Raw genomic sequence first — 6,693 nt, forward strand, 5'->3', positions numbered from 1 at the left:
CAGGACCATCCCAGACTTTCCGTGAAGGGACTGAGTTAGAGGACCTGGTTCTCTTTATCATTCTCCTTTGGGAACTGCTCTGGGCTTAGGGCAACATTCCAAGAAACCCAGGAGGAGCATTGGGAAATCTCAAACTAATCAGAACCCCCTAAATAGCCTGAGAGCCTACTAGAAAAATTGGTGAAACCTTTCGTCCTCTGTTTATTCAACAAATATTTCAGTGCCAACTATGTGTTGGGCATTGGGAATACAATGGGGGAAAAAACACATTGCCCATCTTTGTCAAGAAGCCCACAGTCTAACATGGGAGTCAAAGAAAGAAAAAGATAACTATAATACAGTATGTTTAAGTGTCATGGTGGATAAATAGACAGTGGTAGAGGATCCACAGAAGGGATACCTAACGCAGTCTCGTGTGGTCCTTTTCCCCTTATTTCCAGGGCGGCATGTGTTTCAGACATGAAATTTTGTATATGAAGAATCTTGTGCTACATGGAGGAAAATGGAACTTGTTGTATGGGATTCAGACTTAACTCAGACTCATTTCTGTGACTTAAATCATTTAAAGCGGTTGAGGTTTTCAAGGTGTAAAATACCTTTTCATTATACATTTTTTGGGTGGAGGGTAGTCTGTGTGAAGTTAGCAGACTCCAAGGAATGGTTGGTTAAAGCTGAAATTAGTTTTACTGATATTCAGTTGAAAGAAAGTCACATTTGTTATGGGAAATTACCTTTCAAATTTGTGACATTATAATTCTTTCAGGCTAGGTTGTTTGTCGACATGGCATCTCCAGCTCTACACCACTTTTATGTTTAAATGGTGCACCCACTTACCTCCTGCAGAGCTGCCATTCAAAACGGCCACAAGGACAGGAAGCAGGAGATTGGTTAGATTCGTAGCTGGGGCTGAGCTGAACGGTCCAGACAATCCACTCTTCATCCCCTCCCTAGATGGTCTCACCCAGTCTAACAACTACCAAACCTAAATCTCAGCTTGGACCTCACCTGCGAACTTCAAACTCTTATATCTAACTGCCTACTGATTGCTCATATCATCTCATACTCAACACGTTCAAAATCAAACTCCTGATTTCCACCCCAATCCTGCTCCACCTACACGGAGCCTCCTCCATCTCAGCAAACGGCCCCTTCATCCTTCCGCAGATGCTCAGGCCAAAAACCTTGCCATCATCCTTGCTTTCTCTCTTCTATCTCAGATTTACTCCTTCAGCAAATCCTGTTGGCTCTTCCTTCCAAAATGCGTGGAATCCCCCCCACTTCTTATCCCTACCACTCTGGTCCATGCAGCGTTAGTACCTACTTGAAGGAACACCACAGCCCCTCCTGCAGGGAAGTATTATCTGCCCTGTTCTCAAATCGCCAGGCTCCAGGCAGGCTGCCACCTCTTTCAGGTTGTCATTGCCTGATGGGTTTTTTGCACATCCTCCCCCGCCCCCGCTTCTCCATTTCTGGCCCCAGGACACAGATTTCCTTCTCACCTGCTGAAGAATAATAATCATTGATAGTTTATTGGGACTCGGACCTTTGCACACAGTATTATGGTGAGCACCGTCTGGAGACAGACGGTCGGGTTCATAATCTCAGCTTTGATTTTTTATTTACTAGCTGTGGGACTTGGGACAAATGATTTAACTTCTGTCTTCTGTGCCTCAGGTTCCTCTTCTATAAAAATGAGAGTAATAGGGGCTGGCCCCGTGGCCGAGTGGTTAAGTTCGCGCATTCCGCTGCAGGCGGCCCAGTGTTTCGTTGGTTCGAATCCTGGGCGCGGACATGGCACTGCTCGTCAGACCACGCTGAGGCAGCGTCCCACATGCCACAACTAGAAGAACCCACAACGAAGAATACACAACTATGTACCGGGGGGCTTTGGGGAGAAAAAGGAAAAAATAAAATCTTTAAAAAAAAAAAAAATGAGAGTAATAGCACCTACTTCATAGGGTCATTGTGAGGACTGAATAAATTGACGCATGTCAAAAGCTTAGCTCAAGGCCTGGCACATAGTAAGTGCTCAGAAAATGGAGGCTATGATAAAAAGGTACACACATTATCTCATTCCAATTTCGTGTAGCAGTTAAGAACCTCGGTTTATCTCAGTTTCACCATTTCTTAGCTGTGAGACCTCAGATAAGGACCTAACCTCTCTATGCCTCAGTTACCATATTTGAAATGGAGATAGTGTTGTAGGAAATTGTATAAGGGTTCAATAAATGTTAACTGTTATTATTCAGTTCTGACACGAGCCCCTTGAGACTACACGGCAAACACATTCTGAAGCTTGACCATTGTGTGGCTGTCCACAGGGAGAAGGGTTACTTTACTTCTGTTTTCTCAGGGATAAATCATGAGAGAGCTTACCCTGGAATTATCGTCCTAAACACTAAGAACAATTAGCTATTATTATCCCTATTTATAGATGAGAAAGTTGAAGATCAAAGAGAGATAAGGGTAAAGCTTCAGAGGAAACCCAGATTCAAATCTCAGCTTGGCCATAAAAGAGCCATGCTATCTTGGGCAACTGATTTAATCTCTCTGAAACTTAATTTCCTTATCTTTAAAATGGTGATTAAATGGGCAAGCCTTATGGGACGGTTATAATGATGATATGAGATCAGGTAAGAAAAATGCTTAGCATGGTACTCCTATTATGATCCCCATTTTTTTACCTACAGGGAAATGGAGGTAGAGAGAGGTCAGGTGACTTGCCCAAGGGCATAGGAGAGTTAGCGCCAGATTCAAAGTTCAAGGCAGTATCCACCTGGCCCAGACCCCTACCCAGACTCCACATTAAGTCTCCTCTCAGGAAATGGGAGGAAGGCTAATGGGGGCTGTTCTGCCCCCCAACGATCAGGATACAGTGGAAAACAGAAGCTCTCAGTTCTGCTCCAGACCCTGGATCCACGGGCATCCATGCTGTTGGTCGACCCGCTAGGCACACACATGGCAGAGGGAAGGGAGAGGGAAAAGGATAGGAAAGTAGTGAACAGCTTTATTTCCCTTTTTCTAACCTATCATTTGTAATCTTAGACCTATATAATCAAACAGTAAAGCCTAGTTTAATAAGGACAAATTTAGATTTAGTTTCTCCTCCTGCCCCCTTTCCCTTGTGCCCAATCTTGCTTCATCCCAGGCAGGGTGAAGGGAGGGGTCAGACGGAATGTGGAAAATAAAAAGTAGGTATGTTTCCCCATTAGACTGTAAGCCCAGGAGGGCATCATATCCCAGTGCCAAGTATAGCAACAGGGTCATAACCGGGGGCTAATGAAAATGAGCTGAAACATAAAGTTAAGAAATGAGATCATATCACTTAGCCTCCTCATATTTCCTACCTTTTCTCTCAAAACACATCCTATTTCAAAGTACTAAGTACTACCAGTAGCCCACCAGTACTAAGGCTACTTAAAAATGATTTCAAAGAAGTAGTATTGAGTTCCGGAGAACTCTGACCACACTTCCCCTTCTAATGTGCCGGTCCAGCTCCTCATTCCCAAGTCTTTTCCCTCTTGGCCAGTTTCTTGGCCACTCTCTCTATGGCCTCACTGACCCTCCTTCTGACATAGTAAGAGCTGCCTGGAGCTTAAAGGCAGAAGACTCAGGTTGAGGACTGCTTCTGCCTCAGATAACGCCTCTAAGCCTCAGTTTTATTATCTGTAAAATGGGGCTAAATTATAGTACCCACCTCATGGGTTATTGTGAGGATTAAATCGATAACATTTATGTAAGGCACTTAGAACAGGGCCTGGAACACAGCCAACTCTATGTATGTAATTGTTTGTTACTGTTATTGCTAGTATTTTTAATTGAAGTAAAGCATGCACATAAAAATGTTTTTAATTGTAAAGTGTTATAAAAAATGTAAAATATTACCATTATAATCTTACAGTGAGTAAATCTTGGGGAGGGGGATACGATCTTATCCCATGTTCCTTCACAATGCAGGGAACCCTCAGAGAAGCAAATTTCTTCTGACTCACTTTTTCTTTTTTCCTTTTAAAATTATTTTATTGAGGTCATATTGCTTTATAACGCTGTATAATTTCAGGTGTACATTATTATATTTCAGCTTCTGTGTAGACTGCATTGTGTTCACCACCAATAGTTTAGTTTTTATCCCTCACCATACGTATGTGCCCCATGACTCACTTTTTCCTAATTGCCGAGTAGTACTTCCAAGAAGAGAATAGCTGTCACACACACACACACACACACTCTCACTCTATGTTTATGATCTGCCTGTCCCCCCTCCACCCCCAAATTAGAATGAAAACTCCACCACAGGAGTAGTTCTATCTGTATTGTTCACAACATGGCATGTAGTAGGTATTTTTGTTGGGCCAATGAACAAATGCATGAAGTTCTACCGCAGATATGCAAAGAAGTACCAGGTCACAGAACTATCACCCTGAGCACCAGGACTTCAATCAAAATGGAACATACGGCATTATTCTTCAGAAGGCCCTGCTTGTCAATGTTGGCTACCTAAGATTCCCAAGATGAGGGAAGGAGGGGTCTATGTCCATGAACAATTGAAGACCAGCCCTCTACTTCTGGAACAAGGAATCAGGAAGAGCAGGTGAGGCTAAAATCTCTGCAAAGAGCTTTTCATCGCCCAGGAAGGCTTCCTGACGGCCTTTGAGGTCCCCGTGTCCCTCAGCAGCGGCTATTCTTACGAAGGTTTCAGTCTTCCAAGCCCAGCTGAGTGGGGGATCCCAAGACTAAAGGGGAGGTTACAAGGCACCTTCGGGGCCCCTCTGCCCTTCCCAGGTGACAATGCCCAGGGAGCACATGTCGGGTTATTATAATGACTATTATTAATAATAATATTGTTATTAAATATCTATGAAGTGCTCATGCTCTGCTCGATGGTGATCCTCCTACCACTCCCCTGCTTTTCCAGCAACGCCCGGGTGTCTAACTACAAGTCCCACCAGTCTTCCCCGTGTCTTGTGGTTGGGGAGAATTGTGACAGGTCGTCCTGGACGCCTCAGTTGACCTTAACCGCAGGGAACCCAGGCGTCCGGGTTCTCCCGTGGGGCGAGAGTCCGCTCCTGGTCGCTACTAGGTGTGTGTATAGAACGTCCCCTGTGGTCGGTACCCCACCTGGGCTCCGGAGGCAGAAACCCGGAGGGGCCAGGTCGAAGCTCCCCGCGGGGTCCACCTGGCGGTCGCCCCCTCCCCTCCCGGGTCCCGGCCGGCCCGCGGGCTGGCGAGGGCGCGGCCCCCGGGGTCTCCGGCCCCAGGCGGGCGGCTGGCGCCGTCCCACTCCCAGAGCTCCCGCCGCCCCGGCCCAGCATCCTGGCACCCCGGCCCCGCGGCATTTTTTTCTCTTTATCATAAATATATAAATTATGCTAATTACGGGCATTGCATATTAACCAAACCCGAAACCTCCCCTGCCCGGCCCCCTCCCCCTCCGTGCAAACCCCTCCCCGCCCCGGACCCCGCTACTTACCGGAGCCCGAGCCCGAGCCGTCTTCGCCCCGGGTGCCCGGCGGCCACCGATTAGAGATTCATCTCACAGCCCGGGCCAAGGGGCCGGGGGCCGGGGCGAGGGCCCGGGCGGCCGCCGCCCGCAGACAAAGAAGCCAGTGCGGCTTGGCCGGGGTCGGCTCGGCCCGGGAGCCGGTCGGGACCCGCCGCCGCCCCCGGGCCCCCAGCCCGGGCTGGGCAGAGCCAAGGGGACTCCGCGGGCTGCGCTGGGCGGAGGGGGACGGCCGGGAAGCGGGAAGGGGAAGCTGTGGGGGGTGGGGGGGCCGGTCAGGTATATATATTTTTCTTCTTTCCCCCCTTCCACGCCCCCCCCTTTTCCCTCTCCCCCCTTTTTTCCCTCCTTCTGCTACTTGGATTTTTTTAGCTGCTGCGTCATGAGCATAATTTATGCAAAGAGCTTTGCCGCATGCTGCACCGCGCGCGCCAGCCGCCGGGGGCGGCGGGCTGGGCGGGCGGTCGAGGAAGGGAGGGGATCTGGGGAGCCTGGGGCGAGGAGTGGGGGTGGGGAGAGGACCCTCAGTCCCTAGCCGCACCAGGAGGCCCCAGAGGCCCTCCCCCGGGACGGGAGTGGAGGGTCGGTGGGCCTGTCACGCCGCCCCCTCCGAGGTCCCGCTTGAGGTCGTTTCATTTTGGAAGGTGCGCGAGTGGGAGCCCGGACTGGAGACCCTATGCCACATTCCCTTCAGCCTAGGGTTCGGGAGGTGATGGCGGGGACACCTAGCCGCCGCCTTTCCTCTCTAGGTTAGCCAACTGCCATCCTCAACGTGCAAAGTCAAGTTCACGTCCATTCCCCAGCCCCGGGCCGGGACCCCACTGCGCGCGAGAGAACTCAGACGTCGCTCAGCCGGCGTCGAACCTCCAGAGCAGCTGTGCGCCAGCACCTTCTCGGGGAGGGGACCCCGGTCCTGCATGCAACCCCCCTCCATCACCCCAGAAGCGATTACAGGTCGTCCTGTCTAAAAACAGCTTCCCTGCCTTCTTGTCCAAGTAGACAAGGAAATATATATATTAAAAAAGGCAACTTAAGTTCAGTGGAATGGAGAAAAAGCAACGTTCTGCTTTGGTGGTGGTGATGGTGGGGAGGGTTTGGTTTATCTAGAGGATTTTGAAGGTTGAGAAAGGGGAAGGGAGAAGAAGAGGCCGAGGTTGGGGCTGAGGGAAAGCAGAGTGGAGAAGTAGTTGACA

The 6,693-nt window shown here is 49.3% G+C and overlaps 1 protein-coding gene across 5 annotated transcripts in view; it reads right to left on the reverse strand.

Moving 5' to 3' along the window:
* The window catches only part of POU6F1 (POU class 6 homeobox 1), a 32,425-nt gene extending 26,816 nt beyond the window's left edge, over nt 1–5,609 (reverse strand). For all 5 annotated transcript variants that reach the window (XR_011497180.1, XR_011497179.1, XM_044756097.2 and 2 more), the window contains exon 1: nt 5,471–5,609. The gene's annotated coding sequence lies outside the window, so the exon portion shown is untranslated. The remainder of the gene's footprint in view (nt 1–5,470) is intronic.
* Nucleotides 5,610–6,693: the final 1,084 nt, after the last annotated feature.

This window comes from Equus asinus, chromosome 22 (assembly GCF_041296235.1).
Source record: "Equus asinus isolate D_3611 breed Donkey chromosome 22, EquAss-T2T_v2, whole genome shotgun sequence".
Taxonomy (NCBI): domain Eukaryota; kingdom Metazoa; phylum Chordata; class Mammalia; order Perissodactyla; family Equidae; genus Equus; species Equus asinus.